At 51.0% G+C, this 17984-nt stretch overlaps 1 protein-coding gene across 3 annotated transcripts in view; it reads left to right on the top strand.

Annotated features, from left to right (window-relative positions):
• Positions 1-17984, top strand: part of ELFN2 (extracellular leucine rich repeat and fibronectin type III domain containing 2) — a 54764-nt gene that overhangs the window by 17882 nt on the left and 18898 nt on the right. Inside the window, exon 1 of one of the 3 annotated variants that reach the window (XM_038422200.1) lies at positions 6609-6704. The exons of the other annotated variants lie outside the window; for them this stretch is intronic. The gene's annotated coding sequence lies outside the window, so the exon portion shown is untranslated. Of the gene's footprint in view, positions 1-6608; positions 6705-17984 lie in introns of those variants that run through there. 3 annotated transcript variants of the gene reach the window in all.

The following is a 17984-nucleotide window of genomic DNA, read 5'->3' as shown; positions in this document are numbered from 1 at the left end:
TGTGTGGTTTGTATTTATAGTATATTTGTGAAATATGCATGTCTGAATGATGGTGTTTGTACATGTATCCATATCTCTGTGTATGAGTGTTTGTTTGTTTAATGGAGTGTGTTTGTGTGGTGTTGTATGTGTTCAAGTGGTTGGTGTGTGTTGTGTAATGGTGCATGTTTGTGTGGTGGTGTGTTTGTGTTTGGCATGTATTTGTGTTTGTGTGATGGTGTATGTTATGTATAGAATGCATAAGCATTTGTGTGATGAGTATCTGAAAGACAGCATATGTTTGGCTGTGTGTACGCGTGTGTGTGTGTTGTGGTGGGGTGGGCATGTTGTGTATGGTTGAGAGAAATGGTGAGCCTCTCATTCGGTGGTGGAGGTTTGGGTTTGTATGTTTGCGTATGAGCAGGTTGGTGTGTGAGGCTGTGGAGGGGGCTGCATATGTTTAGGGGTGGAGTATATGTATGAGTAGATTGGTATATGGGGTATGTGTAGAGTGGTGTGTGAGTTTCTGTGTGTATGTAAATGTGGGTGTCAGAGTAAATTCATGTGTGAGGCTGTGGGGGTGTATGTGTATGGGGCTGGTGTGTGTGTATCCGTAAATTGGTGACACTGCAGGGGGTTGTATGTGTATGGGGCTGAGGGGTGTGTGTGTGTGTATCAGTATGTTGGTGTATGAGGCTGTGTATGTGGGCGGTATATGTATATGGAATGTGCGTATCAGCAAGTTGGTGTGTGAGGCTGCATGTATGGAGTGTGTGTAGGGTGGTGTGTGTGTGTGCACAGTAGGTTGGTGTGTGGGGTTTGTGTGTGCAGTGTGTTTGTGGGATTACAAGCGTGCCTGTGTGTATGTGGATATAGTTATACTTTGCCCCTGTGGGGATCAATTAGACAGCAGACCCTCCCTGTTTCCACCCTGCCAGGTGCTGGCTCGCTCCTATCACTGGTGGGACTGCTCAGGCCTTAGGGTAGAGGCCACATTCCCCTCCATGCTTCAAGGCTCTTTCCCTCAGACCGTCTGTCTGCCCCTCTGTCTATGTCCTCTTGTCTCTTCCCATGAGCACTGACATGCCCCTGCAGGTTACACCCTGCACTGCCTGTGGACTCAGCAGCTGTGCATCTCACTCCTTCTGTCTCTGTCTTACGTACGCACACACACACACTCGGTCTCTGGATATTCATCTGTGGTATATTCGGTTGCCATTGGAAACCTAAGAAAGAAGTGTATATCCCTTCCAAGTCTTAGGCTGTTTTTCCCCTCCCCATTCCTTGCAAAAGGCAAAGACTTTTGCAATGAAACTGTGGGAGCTTTGGTCCATCAAAGAGCTGGAGCAATGAGTCTCTGCATGCTCTTCTGTGTGATTGAAAGAATCCGTTATATAGCTCTGAGGGGCGGGAGGGGACGCGGATTTACCTGCCCCTATTTCCATGCTCCCCAGCATTCAAAGCACAGCATCTCGAGGTAAGAAAACCTAATTGTGTGTGTGTGTCTCTCTCTCTGTGTCACTCTGTCCCCAGAGGTGGGGGTGTGAAGGCTGAGTTTCTGAAACATTGTTGATTGAATCTATGCTTAAATTGTTACCCATGGTTAGGGGCTGATGCCACCCCCGATCTCGGCGATGCATGCATGGTACAGGAGGGGCCTTTTGCAAATCTGTAGGAGGAAGCTGTTCAGGTTTGCTGCATGTAATCCGGAGCTTTCTGTCTCTCCCCTCCTCCCCACATATGCTTCTCTCTCTCTTCCTCTGTCTTCTTCCTGCTTCCCTCTCCCCCCATTTCTTGGTGGAAGGGACAGAGATTTTTACGTTGCTCAGCAAAGAGGTAGAGTGCAGTCTATGGTGCAGCCACCCTCTGTCCCTGTGCACTCTCGCATGATGTAAGGGGTGCATTTGGCTCCTGGAGATGCATCTCACAGCAGTGTACTGAGGGGTGTTGTACTGCAGGAGGCGCTGTCCCAGCATGGCATTGGGTGTTGGGAGAGAGAGGGCTTTGGAGGCCACTGTCCATCTAAACTCCAATGTTCTCTTGCTCTCCATACCCCCAGCATGGCATTAGGGCTCACTTACAGGTGGAGGCGCTGTCCTCCATCATGCCTGGGCGCTCCATCTCTTAGAACACCAGATTGGTCCTGGGAGGCCTCCTGGAGCTGGGGATAGAGCCCAGGAGTCCTGACTCTGAACCCCGCCTGCTTTAACCCATTAGACCTTACTCCCGTCTCAGTCATAGGGGTGAGACCTAGGAGTCCTGGCTCCCAGCCCGGCCCCCACTTTAACTCAGCTTGGGCACATTCATCGCTGAGCAGCCCAGTATAGCTTTTGCAGGTGCTGTGGTGCTGACTGTGCTGTCTGTTAGTGCCTAGATCATGCTCCTTCTCCCAGCACAGGGATGAGGGATGCTGTGCTGTGCTTCATATCTGGACATGTTCCAGTGCCCCAGCACAGAATGGGGAGCAGCACTGTGCTACTGCAGAGGCTGACTTTCATTACCAGACCCAGACCTATTCCCCATGGAGCAATGGGGTGCTATGCTTCTGGGGGTCGTGCCCTTGTGAGCTGGATGGGCTCCATCTCCCCAGGCAGATGCCAGGGGCTGCTGTGTTGCTGGGAGATCCATCCTTCGTATCCCATCCCACGGCCCATCCTGCTTGGAGTTGTGGGATCCAGAGATACTAGTGGCACTGTTTCCAGCTTGGCAATGGGCTGCGCCATGCAGAGGGAGTTGTTGTCCCTAGTGTGGCACTGCGGTAGGAAGGGGCTGTTGAGTTGTTGTCTTTCATGGCTTCTGACTCCCAACAGGGTCTTACAGAATGCGGGGGAACTGTGGGGCTAGACCCGCAGCCCTTAGAATAGGAGCAGGGAGCGTTGTGATGCTGAAAGTGCTGTTCCTACTCTGGTGGTAGGAAGCACTGTTCCTGTGGCACTAGAGGGCGCCCTGTGACGGAAGGGACTGTGCCCGTGGCGCTTGGGGCCCTGTTCCCTCTAAGCTGTGCACGTGTGTGCGCACACACAGATCCTAAACCCCGCGCATACGGCAAAACACCGCGCGCACACAGATTTGCACAGAAGCACAACAATTTGCACAAAAGACATTTTTTGCACACGGCCTGTCAAAAATTTGCAGAGAAGAAATTTTTTGCGCACATGGCCTGTCACAAATTAGAGGGAACATTGGCTAGGGGGCGCCCTGCAGCTGTAGGGACTGTCCCCGTGGCGCTAGGGGGCGCCCTGCGGCTGAATGAAGGGACTGTTCCCGTGGCGCTATGGTCCTAGCTGGATTAGAGCAATGTGCTGCTGGAGGTGATATCCCCAGCATGGCACTAGGGAGCACTGTGCTGCATGATAGGCTGTCCATATCTTAAACCCATTTCATCTCCCAGATGCTGGTGGATGAGCCTTTAGTTATGGTTCACTATATTTCCTCCGTTTATGTGTGTGGGTTTATGTGCTACATGAGTCCAGTCCCTTTCTACACTCCTCTTATCATAGACAGCCTCTCAGCTCTCCAAACCCAGCCCCACCCTAGCTACACAGTGCTCAGCCTTCAAAGTGTATTTGATGGGTATGTTCTCCTTCCATATATCATAAGCACCTTCCCCTTTGGCTTTTCTCTTCAGTAGATCCTATCCCCATCAGCATTTACCTTCCCTGCTTCAAGCCCCCTTGGTTTATGTGGAATGGGAGGGGCTTTCATTAATGCATGGGATGTCTGTGAATTTTCTCGCAGGCAGACAATATTTCCAGGCTATCTTTCCCCCAGATCCTTCTGGTTCACACTTTTCTAGAGGGTGATGACTCTATAGCTGATATGTTGCTGTTCTCTGTGTGGGGCATGAGCGGGCCTTTGGGGTGGGACATAGGCGCGAGCAGAGGGCGCTCTGCTATGGATATCATTTCTTTTAGTCATAAAAAGGCAGCTCCCTGTGAGGTGGAAAATCAGAAGCCATTCAGTTCTGCTCAAATGACACAGGCTCCTGGGGCGCTGCTTTGGCAGTGACTCAGCCAGAAGAGTGCTTCATCCTGAGTCATGCAGACCACTGCCTGTAGCACCATCCACCGCAGGGCTCGACTGCCTCCTGCAGGGCTGTGGACACCACCTTCGGTAGCTCTGCCTCCTCTAGCACCAGGCTGGGGTATGGGGGTCAGCGCTGAGCGGGGGGCAATTTCCCCTGCCTTTCTACGAGCTCGGCTTAGCTGTGTTGGAAATGCAGGAAAACATGTGCAATGAAGGGTTAATCGCTGAACAGCTGTATTTAAGCCAGCAGCTTACTTCTGGTGCACAGACAGCAAGTGGGAAATTGGGAGGTAGAAGGGCTGGAACACACAGGCCCTGGGAATCGTGGGACAACGTTGGTGGACTGTCCAAACTTGAGCCTGGCATCACATGCTTTAGCTACGTCCCAGAAATGGGCAGGCTGAGACATTCACTGTAGAGGAACACGGGCTCGTGCTATGCCCCAGCTGAGTTAGGAACACATCCCAAGGCTTTATGTGTGGATAGTAGGGGCATCTTGGCTTAAACCTGTATCAGAGCCCATGTCGGACCTTCACCTTAGAGAGAAGAGCATCTCTTGCTGGATTACAGAAATATCTCCCCCTGGGCTTTCCCCGAAGGGCTGGTCAGCGAGAGAGAGTCATGCTGCCCCAATGAGAGACCCCAAATCCTGCTGACAGGTGGGGATCAGGGATGTCAATCTCCCTCTATATCCCAAGGCCAGAAGGTTTGGGATTGTGTTTCCAGTGTACGCCTACCACTCAGGTGAGGTAGGTAGAGGCCTGGCATTGGTTCCCCTCAATGAAGTCAGAAGACAGCATGAAGTACTGGAAGGAATAAGGTTCTGGGAACCAGACACTCCTGAGTTCTGCTCTCTGCTCTGGGAAGTCCCTTACATGGGAAACCTCTCTGTGCCTCAGTTTCCCCACCAGTGACATAGGGATGGCAATGACTGGCTTACACGTGAGGTTTTGGTAATGTCTGCAAAGCATGAATGCTGTGGATGAGGGATGATGAACAGGAGAGGTGGCTGTTCCCCCTTCCAGGAAACTGAATTGGGTGGCACCCTCCTGGGTAAGGGGATGCAGCAAGGGTGTGGAGGAGAATCCCTAATGGAAAGTCTGCTGTATGCCAGGGCTGAAGCAGCGAGTCTCTCAAGCCTCTGTTTGTTTGCAGAGAGAAAGGGAGTTTGTGGCCTTGCACTTTGGAAACAGAATGAGAATTCATTGACGATGGACAGACGTCTTAACTGGATCTAACTGAGCAGGCATGCTGTGTGTGCACCACGGGAGCTGTGCCAACCCTGTCCCACACGCGCTGCTGGGGATGCCGAGCATGGAACCGCAATATACCCGGGGACAGAGCCAGAAGTAACAGAGAGAGAGAAAGTACCCACCCAGAGAGGAGGACACAGTGGGAGAGAAAGGTACAGGGAGTGGAAGGGAGAGGAACATGGGGAAAGGAGGGGAGAAAGGCTGAGTGATGGGGGAAAAAAGAGAGACAGAAAGATACACAGTAGAGAGAGAGAGTGGGGGAGTGAAACACAGAAGGAAGCAGAGATCTATGTGGCAGAGAGGGAAGGGGAGTGAAAGGAAAAGGCAGATACCTAGTGAAGAGGTAGCAGTATAACAAAGGGGGGGAAGGATTGAGAGTAAGAGAGAAAGAAAAAGAGAAAAGGAAGGAAGAGAGAGAAACAGAGAGCCATGTCGCCTCAGGGAGGTGAGGCCATGGACTGCCTTGGTGAGAGGACCAAGGTGGGGGTCAGTTATTCATTTCTCCCCACATTACACAAAGATTATAGTTGGGAGGCAGACACCAAGGAGATGGCGGCCTTTGTACTGGACACACCGGCTCATGTGATCAGGAAAGTGCTGTATTGTCCAAGAATGCAACTAGTAGTGAGCAGGATGAGACTCTGAATCTGCACCATTGGCCTCTCCCAGGCATCTCCCCAGCTCAGAGAGTTAATGGGAATCTCCTGGGACTCCAGGCAGCTGGTTCTAATCCTGCTTCTGTTCAGCTTTGTCCTGTGCTCTGAGTATGGAGGTCAGAGGCATTGCTGGCAGACCCCTCCCTAATGTCCTCTGCCGTGCCACCTGCTGGTTGTCTCAAAGGAAATGGCAGGAAATAATCAACAAGCAGAATAAACTAGTCAGTGAAACTCAGAGGAGAAAGACACCCCCACCCCCAAAATTTGATATTGCAATGAAGTGGCTAGGATGTGTGTTCAGGCTGCCCTTTACTGGATGGAATCAGAACAGTCCAACTGTGTGTCAAAGACCATAACAGCTAGTGGATATTCTCCTTTACCTCATGTGGCAAGGGCCTGGGATTTTGGAGCAGGACCAAGTCCTGTTCCTCAAGGTGCCATGGAATCCTGTGTTGCTGTGATGTGTAGCACAGTGACAAGTGTGAAGTGAGTGGCTCTGGCTTGGTGGCCACAGATTTGCTTGAATATGTGTGAACAGCTGTTTCTGTGCTTCCAGACAGCTCCCAGATAATAGATAGGGCCACCGTTCCAGGCTGGCTGGCCGGCCCTTTGAGGCAAGCTGGGCTCAGCCATCAGCTTCACTGGTAAGCTATGGGCTAATTAGTGACTCCAGCAGGGGGTAATGAGGCTTAATGAGACAGACTAACCCTAGCTGTGGCAATGAAGCAGGGAGAGCTGGGAACACAGTGCAGGAAGGAAGAACAAGGGGAGTTCCCCTGAGGAAGTCAAGGTGAGGCACCCACAGGGAGCAGGATAGGCTCCTGTCAGGGAGAGGGAATGCCCTGAATTAAGGCCTGGAGACACCCATGGGAGCAGGTTAGGTGCCTGTGGGGGAGCCATGAGATAGGGCCTACAAAGAACAGGGAGATTCTCAGATGTAAACTGCTGGAGTCCCCAGCCACGGAAAGCAGTGGGGGAATCCTGCTGGGGAAGAAGTGGTCCAAGGGAATCTGTGCCGGGGCCAGGAAGCAGAGGATTTCAGTCGAGCCCGAGGGGGCAGAACTATAAGAGCGGACGTTGTGAACCTCTCCAGTTACCCTGGAAGGAGAGTGAATTGTCACGTGTCTTAGTCTGAGGGCCAATCCACAGAAGGAGTTGGGAGAAGACCCTGGCTGGGACTAGCCATTGTGAGGCCAAGGGGGTCAGAGAGCAAAGTCCCCTGCAATGCCACATCAAGGGACAAGGGGGCGTTGTGAGGTGAGGACAGCCACATTAACACACATCATCAGGGTCTACAGTGGATGGTTGATCATAATGACAACTGGTTATACACCCAAAGCACAGCCTCAGAAATCCTAGCTTCATATTGTCCCTAGGAAACAACAATGGGAATCAAGTATCTTGTATGTTCACTTGGGGATCCTTGATGAAGCAATGTGCTCTGAAGGGATGTGGAGGCCGGGTTCATGTATATTATGGCTAGGTGAGTCTGTCGAGATCTGAGGAGGCTGCGTGGAGCTGCAACATGTGAATGGGTGTGTTGTGTGTGAGTGTTCGTATATTCATGTGTAGGCTTTGTTTGTTGCGTGTCAGATACATGGCGCATGTGACCATGTGCTTGCATGTGTGTGCCTGTGGTTGGCTTCCTGCAGGAGCAGGTGGTAATCAGACATGCAAACCCAGATATTCTGGTGGCTTGCACCCTGGGGATTTTCTTACACGTGTGTGCTTTGGCATGTGTGTGTTAGACTGATCTGATCCCCAGGACCCTTTGAAGTGAGTATGAGCAATGAGAAGGCAGTGAGCAGTGCTGGCATTGAGAGAGGGATACTTGGATAATGGGGCTTCTTATTTGAGTTCCCAGCATTTCCCATCCTATTATGTCTCTTGGCTGATTCAGAGCTGAAAGGCAATCAGTGGAGCTAACAGCTCTGCATTGTTCATCTCCCTCTCTGATTTACTCCTTTTCATCCTCTCTGGGTTTCATCTCCTCCCAGGTTCACACAGCCCTCAGCATTCAGGTCAGTTTCTCTTCACTGAGCCCTGGGCTGTAGATAGTCAAACCTTCGCTCCCCAGCCCTGAAACCTCCAGCAAGGGGGCAGGGTCAGGCTGGAGCTCACTAGGAGGCAACAGACCCAAGCAGGTAAAGAGAATGAGGCAAGTTTGGGATGGAGGTTATGCGGGGAAATCCTACTGATCAGCCTCAAATGCTTTGTGCATTTAAAGTGACTCAGCGTCCCAATCCTAAGGATGTTGCTGAGAGGCTAAACGATTCCTCTTGTGTCAGTCTTCACAGCTGGGAATATTGGGGAGATTTCTACCGCAGACCTGTTCTTGCCTGGTAACAAAGATGAGGAACTTTCAGATACGGAGGTGTGAGGAGAAGATGTGCTGGAACAAACTGATAATTTAAAAATCAGTGTCACCAGGACCAGATGGTGCATCCAAGAGTTCAGAAGGAGCTTGGGTATGAAGCTGCTGAGCTGCTAACAAAAACATGCAATCTCTCATTAATGCCAGCCACTCTGGCAGAGGGTAGCAAATGTTGTACCTACATTTAAAGAAGGTTTTAGTGGTGATCCGGGGAATTATAGACCAGTGAGCTTTATAGCTGTACCTGGCAAATTGATTGAAACAACAATAAAAAGCTATGTTGATGATATCTGGAAGATGATGATTTGATAGGTTCTAATCAGAACAGTTTCTGCAAAGCAAAACTGGGTCTCCTTAATCTCTTAGAATTCTTTAAATGTGCCAATAAAGTAGCGGATAATGGAGAACAGGTTGACTATTTATTTAGACTTTCAAAAGGCCTTTGACACATAAGACTATTAAAGAAGCCTGGCATGAGAGGCCAAATATCGGCATGGTCATAACTGGCTGGGAGACTAAATCAAGGAATAGGATTAAATGATCAGTTTTCATCATGGCAGAGAGTTAAGAGTGGGGGAACCTCATGATTCCATACTACGTCCTGCATTGTTTTAATATATTAATGATCTGGAAAGAGGTAGTGAGGTAGAAAACATTTGCAGGTGGCACAAAGTTATTTACGTTAGTTTGGACCAGAGAGGGCTGTGAGGAACTTCAGAGAGACCTAACCAAGCTAGGTGAATGGGCAACGCAATGGCAAATGAAATTCAGTGTTGATAAATGCAAAGTAATGCACAATGGAGTGGAAGATCTAAACTACTCGTGCACCTCAAAAGATTCTAAATTAATTGTGTCAACCCACAAAAGGGACTGTGGCTTCATTGTAGACAGTTAAACGAAAACCTCCGCTCAATATGCAGATGCATTAAAAAAATCAAACAGGATGTTAGGCTGCATAAGGAATGGGATAGAGAATAATATGAAAAACATTATGCTTTATATAAGTCAGTGGTGCAGCCTCCTCTGGAATACTGTAAGCAATGCAGGTCACCCTGTCTCACAAAGGACTGTGAAGAATTAGAGGAGGTTCAGAGGATAATCCAGGGACTGGGAGCTCTTTCATATGAAGAAAAGTTGAGATTAATAAGGGGGGATATGATTAAACTCTATAAAGCAGTGACTGGTCTCGAGATGGTAGCTAGGGAGCTTCTGTTCTCCCTGTCCCATCCCACAAGAGCAAGGGGCCATGCAATGAAACTGAAGGGTGGCAAATTCAAAACCGATAAAAGAAATACTTTTTCACACAGTGCATCATTAGACTGTTGCTCTTCTTGGGGCATGCAGGGCTTTGAGCCACTTTGTTGCCAGCAGTCTCCAGCTCGAGGGCATCTTGCCTGTGCCAGCTGGGTATTAGCTCCTAACACAATCAACCTGTCAACCACTCAGGCGCTCTCCTCTGGGCTGTACGGGCCCTGCCTTTGCCCTGCAGGTTGACTATGAAGGCTCCCCAGCCTCTGAGCCTTCAAAGTGTCCCCCTGTGGTATTCAGCCCTTATCACTGGATACCCCCAGAAATCCCAAGCTCTCCATTCCCAAGGGAAGAGCGTACCCCAGTTCAGCAGTTTTACCTTAGTTCACTGCTCCCATGGGTGACTAGGTAAGAAAATGGCTGATGAAATTCAACGTTGATAAATGCAAAGTAATGCACACTGGAAAACATTAATCCCAACAAAAACAACAAGGAGTCTGGTGGCACCTTAAAGACTAACAGATTTATTTGAGCATAAGTTTTCGTGGGTAAAAACCTCACTTCTTCAGATGCTCCTTTTTGTTTTTGTGGATACAGACTAACACTGCTACCCCTGATGTTAATCCCAACTACACATATAAAATGATGGGGTCTAAATTGGCTATTATCACTCAAAAAAGAGATCTTAGAGTCATTGTGGATAGTTCTCTGAAAACATCCACTCAATGTGCAGCGGCAGTCAAAAAAGCTAACAGAATGCAGAGAAACATTAAGAAAGGGATAGATAATACAGAAAATATCATATTCCTGCTATATAAATCCATGGTACGCCCACGCCTTGAATACTGCGTGCAGATGTGGTCGCCCCATCTCAAAAAAGATATATTGGAATTGGGAAAGGTTCAGAAAAGGGCAACAAAAATGATGAGGGGTATTGCTGCTCAGTGCTCTCTAACCAAAGAGAAATAGACTCTTGGGACCCTCTTGTACTCCTCTCTCTTTACCCCTCGTTTGGATTCCATACACTGAAGTACCTTGCTCTGCAGGAGCTCCCTGATTCTTTGATGACTCACTCAGAGTAGCTTCCAATGGAAACAAAAAGGGATCAGACCTAAGCATCTATATCTCACCTTTTCAAGAGGTTAAAGGCTCTGATACCACTGGAGGTAATTTTGGAATACTTAGAAATGTCCGTTATAGCACCCTGAATCTCAGGGGCTGAGACACTACTACATCACCTCTATATTCCAGCACTCAGGAACCTCTGAGATCGAGACCTGGCGGCCTCACCACTGCTATATTACAGTGCCTAGAAACCTCCATCAGCTCTGGCTCCCCTCCCCTTTATCACCGTGTCCACGAGCCTCCTGCACTGGGACAAAAGTGGATGATCTCTGCTCTATTATAGTACTGGGAACCTGCAGCATTGTGACAGGACTGCATCATCTTTGCCTTGTTGGGAACCTCAAGCACAATGATGCAGTTGCATCCCCTCCGCTATATAAAAGCAGCAAGGAACCCCTGGCACTAAGAGATATCTGCATCACTTTTACTGTTTGACAGCATCTGGGAACCTCCAACACCAAGCTACTGTGACAGCACATCTGCTCTTGTGTATTAGGGCATCTGGGAACCTCTAGCACTGAGCCACAGCTGCAGGAATACAGCACAGCACCTGGGAACTGCTTCTGCCCGGACACCACAGTGGCTGGAGCTTCCAGTCAGAAGGGGGATATCTAGATCGTCCCATTGTGATCCTGGCATTTAGAAAGTACAAATTAATTTCTAAAACGCCCCAGAGAAGAGGAGTTTGTCATGTTACAAACCTGACTTGTAGATTCCGGGGAAAATCCTGAAAGCTTTTGGTAATAGAGGTTTTAGTGAGTTTAATGCCGATGGAATTAAAAGTCTCTAGGCACTCGCAGCGAATGGATTTACATCAGGGAGATTAGGAAAGGGAAAACGTTATTGGTGTCCAGGAAACTCAGGGGAGCAGCTGTCAGCTGGTTTAGATGGAAAGTTCCCCAGCAGACAGGCATGCTGTCATTCACAGTGTTTGCACTCAGTTTCATGCACACACGCTCACATACACATGCACACTCTATGTCTGCCTGATCATCAGCTGGGCACTGGTTTACATTGTTCTATGTGTACCTATTCAGGCATGTTAATATCCACACATGCCCTATGCACACTCGAAAAATGTATTATCCTTCTGCTGTGTGCGTGCATACATGCTAACAGGTGATGCTTGCCATGCGGCTAAACTCTGATGGATCTGAACTGACAGTCACAGGCACACCTCTGCGTGGGTATCACATGCTAGTCTCTGTACTGACATGCTTATATGGACATGGGCTCACTCAAACCCGCACAGGCACCCACCAAAATAAGCAGTCACACTCGTGCACAAGTGCTCACGCACCCTCCATGTCTTGTACCAACTGGGGCAGACACATGCTCACACATATGCTAATACCTCTCCCACACATGTGCATGAATATTCCCTCTGATGCACCAACTCTGAGAGTAAGAGTGCAGGTAGGTGCCCTTACAATCTCCAGTGCACATGAAGGCACTCCTGGGGGCCCATGGCCTCCAAAATATGCACATACACACTGCTCAGATATATGTGCTAGACAAGTGCCCACAGCGCAGTCTCGTCCAACAGGGACTTGAATTCTGACCTCGCCCTGGAAAATGCACCTGCCAGATGGGCAGGCAGATGCAAAACAGTAGCACCTGCCCATTTCTCAGCCGTGTTTCTAGGGGGACCTTGGAGCTTTGGGCCTTGCATTCCTTTCCAGAACTGGGTGTTGGGAGAGCCATGACAGCGTTGCCAGTCACGAGAACAAGGGTAACATAGCTTAAGGAAGGAGGCAGGGAAGGGGGGGTGACCGAGAGGCTCAAGGTTCCATTGAAGGGTTTTCAGCCTTGGCTGCAGAAGCAGGGAGAATGTGGGACTGGTTTCTCTCCCTCCCCTTCCATTGTCGTTTCTCTCACGGACTCCTCGCTGTCTGTTGACATGCTGTTTTGTGTGCAGAGATGCAGGTTAACTCAGGGAGGCTTTTCCTTAAGTGAGGGGTTCTCAAGTGGAGGAGTAGTTTCAATCCCACTTCAAAGATCTTTATCTCCTCTCCAGTCTGGGAGAGCCAGCTGGGAGATCAGGGAGGATTTGCTGATGCAGAGAGCTCTCCTCACCAGGCAGAGGCAGGGAAAGAGAGAGATTCCTACCCAGGCAGAGTCCAGGGAGCAGAGAATGGGGTGCTGCTAACTGGTAGGCCCACCCCACTCAGTGGGGTGTCTGTGTTTCCTGTTGGGGCGGTGGCAGGAGCTCTGTCCGCTGGTGCTATCCCTTGGGTCAGTGAGGTGTGTACTGTAAGGAAAAGGTTAGGATGCTTTGCACCCCTGCGGGGATGTGTGGCGTGCCCTGTCCTCTGGTATTCCCCTCCTAGCTCAGCATGGTGTTTCCTTTGAGAGCACCTGGGGTCTCCTGTAAGGCAATCCTGGGAGAGCCCATCTCCTGTAACACCACCACTCACGTCACAGAGGGCACTTCGCCTGTTCCAATACACTGAACAGACATGCAGTAGCCTTTGCAACACAACACTCCTATGGGGCAGGGGAAGTAGCATAGAGAGGCAAAGGGGCATAGAGAGGTTTGCTGGGGCAGTAGGTAGTGGGGCAGGGGAAGTGTCAGAGAGGCAAAGGGGCATAGAGAGGTTTGCTGGGGCAGTAGGTAGTGCCCTCTGAGGGAAGCATTGGGATGCCAGGCATCTCCTGGGAGGCAGGGCTGCCCTGTCCATGATACAGTCCTGCCCCTGTGGTGGGTGGATGCGTTGGGGTGCTTTTTCTGGAAGGAGAGAGAGAAGGGTGGGGGGAGAGAGAAAGCAAGGGACATGGAGAGACTGGCTAATCCTGGAGTCTCCCCAAAGGGCGGGCGCTCATAGATGCTGCTGGAGCCAGGGCGGGGATGAAGCGTTGTGCATGAAGGAGAGAATGGGGCTGATAATGGTACAGTGCTGAGTGAGGGGTGGTGGGGCAGGTAGCCATTTTTCCCAGCATGCGGAGGCTTCATCACCAGCTCAGACTTGTTAGCTGGGAGATTTGGCTCTAAGAAAACACCATGTTTTTTACATAAAGCCCGAGATTTGAATTTGCAAATGTTACAATGGAAATTGGGGATGGCAGTGTTAGTGAGTGGCCATGTCTGGGAATGGAGCGGCTGGTGCACCAGAGCTAGCCTAGTGGCATGGCCAGATCCTCAACTGGTGTAAATTACATTGGCTCTAATGCAGTGATGCCCTCTGACACCCCCAGGAGGTCCAGCCCGACATCCCTAGGAGGTGGCTGCAGGATAGCACTGGGCTGGCTTAGCCACATTCAAGGTCCTGGCCCATCAGAACACAGTGTGGCCCCCACCCTGGAGTCAACGAAAGCAGCTTGTGGGCAGCCTCTAGGCTAGCCCAGCCCGGTTGGGAATTCTGTGCCACCCTGTTCAATAACAGCACTTCGCACGTTGCTGATCAGCACTAGTCAAACTGCACCTCTCAGTCTCTGTCTCTCTGAGTCAGTTCTCATCTCTTTCGGTTTCTCCCTTGCTCATCTCCCCTTCTCTTTCTCTCCTCCTCCTCCTCTTCTTTCCCTTGTTCTCTCTCTTTCTCTGGGCCTGATCAAAAGCCCATTGAAGACAATGGAAAGTTATATTTTTTTCCTCTCATCTCTCATTGTTTCTCCCACTCATTCTTTCTCCTTCTCCATGAATCTCCTTCTGTCCCATGTTCCCTCTGTCCGTCCTTCTCGTTCTATCTCTAACTCTGTGCCTGTTTAATAGCACTGTGATACTTACCACCAAACCTTTCATGAAGGTTTCCTAGGGTAGGAAGGACATTCTAGTGGTTAGGGCCCTAGACCAGTCATCAGGAATCCTGGGTTCAGTTTGCAGTTCAGCCACAAACTCGCTGTGTGGCCTTGGGTGAGTCACTTAATCCCCCCCCATATCTCACTTCCCTATCTGTAACACTGGAATCCAAGTGCTTCTCCTCCTCCCAGGGGGTGCTGTGTAATGCTCAGATGCTCTGGTGTCGTGGGCCAGATGGGTGCCTAGATAGACAGGCTGATGTGCCCACGAGCTGGGCTTGCTCTGATTTGTGTGGTTATGGAACTCATTAGTCATCAGTATTTGGATGAGCGCCAGGTGTCTGTGAAAATGCCTGCGAGTCCCTGAAGTTGCATAGATGATTGTGCGGCAAGCGCTTGATCTGTTACTTGCTCTCGTCCCGTTGAAAATGTGTCAGCCATCGGATAGGTGAGGAGCAATGGGATGGGATGTAGACAGCCAGCCAGCCACGCAGCCCTGCCAATGACAGGTCAGACCGCCCAGTTTGCAGAGGACCCAGAGGCTAAGAGCACTTTGTCCAAACGCTCTGGAGAATGAGGAAAGCAGAGTCAGGCGGTATTTGCTTCCCAAAATACAGGGGCTGGTTTCGGAACCAAGCTTAGTGTGACCAGCTCCAGTTGGTATGAGTACCGTGCTGTCTCTGCCTCTTCTCTTTGTCTCTCTGAGTGTCTCCTCTTCTCTCCAGTTTCCTCTCTTTCCCTCACTTGGGGTCCGGCTCATCTTCCATCTCTTGCTCTGTCTTCACTCCTTCATGCTCTCTCTCCTCCTCTTCGTTCTCTGCCCTCTGTCTCCTTCCCCCTCTGTCTCCCCAGCTCTCCAAGAGCAGTAGGGACCTATCTTCTGTAACTCCTCCCCTGTCATCATACGCCTGGTACCAAACCCCACTGGGCTGGCTGCGGGCTGCTCACAACAGATATCCGCAACTTGCTTTCTACCATGTTAGAGTTGCCATGGGAGATGGGGGAGGAGGAGAAGGGAGGGTGGAAGAGCCTTCCCAGCAGCCGCAGCCATAGCAGCCAAAACTCCTCCAATGAGCAGAGAACACCCCCTCTTGTCAGCTTCCCCCGGCCCCCCTTTAGAGAGCACGCCACAGTATGCTTGCTTGGAAGCCCCCTAATTAGTGTCTCGTGTGTCCTGAACGGAGCCCTTCATTACCACTGACGTGATTGCGGGAGGCACAAATTAGCATGTGTTTCAGGGTGGGATCAGTGACAGAAATCTGCTGCAGTCCCCTCCCCTCCCCTAAACCCATCTCCCCCACCCCAGGGATCCTGCCAAGAAGGGGCATTGCCCCAGAATCCCATTCTCTTGGTTTACTTGGGGGGCAGGAGGGGGTCGGGGGGAAAGTAGATTCAAACCAACAGCAAACAAGGCCTCCATGCTCCTATGACCTCCTCCCGACACTGTTTGGAGGGATTGGAAACCCCCTTCCCCCTCCCTCCTCTCTCTACATATGTGTGCGCAGGTCGGGAGTCATTACCGGCCCACGGTGTCTCAGGAAGCCTGTGCCTGAGCTCAGAGGGTGCTAATTAGCGAGAGGACTGGTGAGATTAGAAATTAAGTGTTTGTTTTTCTCCTTTCCTGTGGTGTGTGTTTTTTTTTTTCTTTAATTGAGCAGATGGAGAGTTTGGAGTCACAGGATGGGAGGCAGCCAGGAGCCTAATTGGGAGTCGAAAGCCCTGTGGGTGTGGGGTGGACAGGAGGGAGCGCCCTCTGACACACACACATACACAATGCTGTGCCAGCCACAACAAACCCTGGCTGTGCCATGCAAAGGCCTCTTGCCCTCTGCCGGCTTGAATGGGGCATCCCCTCTCTACTTCCCGTCCCTCTGCATGCAGTGCTCCCCTAAGGCTTGACCCCCTCACCCCCAGGCACTTGCTCTGCTGGCCTGACAGGAATTCAGTCTCCAGCTTCACTCAGGCCTTGCCTCCTTCTCTACCGCACAGGAACCCTGATCCTGCCCCTGGCAGAGTCCCCCTCTGAGGGTGGGGAGCTGATTCTTCATCACACGAAGGCCCCTTAATATCACTCTGGCAGCCTGGAAGTGGGTGAAGCCAGTCTCCCCTCTGGCTGGAGCAGATTTGGCATTCGGGCTCAGGGCTAGCCCTGCCTTCAGCCCCAGCGTAGGGGGTCCATTGAGGGCAGGGAAGGGGCATGCCCACATGGCACTGTACCACAGCTGTCGTCTCTTCCCAGGGCTCAGAGGGGGCCATGAGAAAAGGAGTGTAAGTGGCAGCAGCCCAAAGGCTGCGTGGGAACACAGGACGGGGATTCAATTCACTGCTCCGCTCGCTTCCCCAGAGCCAGCCGGAAAGAGTGCGCGTAGGGTTACCACTCTTGCCTATCCCGCGGGAGAGACACCCAACATGGCCCAGGCTGGGAGAACTGTGGCGCCAGGGGGCCAAGAAACAAAGCAGCGCTTAACATTGATCTACAGTGCCCCCCTTTGGTGGTGTGTAGCTGGGCTCCCGTGAGTTGCCTGTTCCATTCCCTGTGGTCAGAAGGCTGTGTCTGTGACGGGCCAGCCTGGAGAAGTGGAGGGGAATTGCCGTGATTATGAGGGCCCTCAGCTGTCCAGCTGGGCTGGGGTGGAGGCAGGGGAAGCAGCTGAGGGCTGTAATGGGGGAGGCAGCTCCTGGCTGGGACAGTTGGCTTTGACTCCCAGATGTGGAGCAGCCTGTCACTAGTCCAAGCCAGATCCCTAGTTTCAAGTGCTGAAAGGTGTAAATGGGAGCACGGTGATGCCAGCTGCCTAGCAGAGGAGGAGGGGCTGAGCAGGCACGTGCCGCAAACTGCTTGGCATCTCCTGGGAGAGTGAATAGGCTGCGGGCAAACCACGGATGCCTTTTGGCACAGCTTAGAGATGGAAAATCTCTTCGCTGGCTAAGCTAGCAGGGTTGGCCCTCTGGTATTCCTTGTGCTTCAGAGCCCTGAGTTTGAAGCCTGGGACACTCTGTGTCTAAGTGCATGAAACAAGCTACAATAGTCCAGGAGGGCAGGGGGTGCAAGTTAATGGCAAGAATAAAAATCCAAGGGTGTATCTGTATGTTCATGTGAATGTGCCTGCGAGTTTGTGCCTGTTGTGTATCTGTTTGTGCCTGTATGGATGCCGGAGGGTGTGTGGTTGCATTTCTCAGTGTGGAGGCCGTGTGTCTATTTGCATGGTGTCCTGTGTTTATGTTGTTGGTGTGTACGGGAGGTGTGTATCTCTGTAGGAGTCCATCCCTGCTCCCTTTGTCACCTTGGTGCTCTTCACCACTTTGCCCTGCTCCCCTCCAAACAAACAAACAAACAGGTGGGAACCCAACCCCTGCCCCATTACCACCACATTGCAGCTGGATACCTGGTTTGGATTCATTGTTCATGTTGCCAAGGCAACAGAAAGCCAGGGAGTAAACAAAAGTATCCTCCCCAGTGGTTAACACCCCCATGCCGCAATGTAATAATGTCAGAGTAGAAATCTGGTTCACACCCCACCCTCCCGCTCTAATTCAACAGAGACCCCCCTGGGTACCAATAAAGTGCCTGCCAGAGCCTTCAGTTGA

This window comes from Dermochelys coriacea, chromosome 1 (genome assembly GCF_009764565.3).
Source record: "Dermochelys coriacea isolate rDerCor1 chromosome 1, rDerCor1.pri.v4, whole genome shotgun sequence".
In the NCBI taxonomy this organism is placed as follows: Eukaryota; Metazoa; Chordata; order Testudines; family Dermochelyidae; genus Dermochelys; species Dermochelys coriacea.
This window is presented reverse-complemented; position numbering and strand designations above follow the sequence as displayed.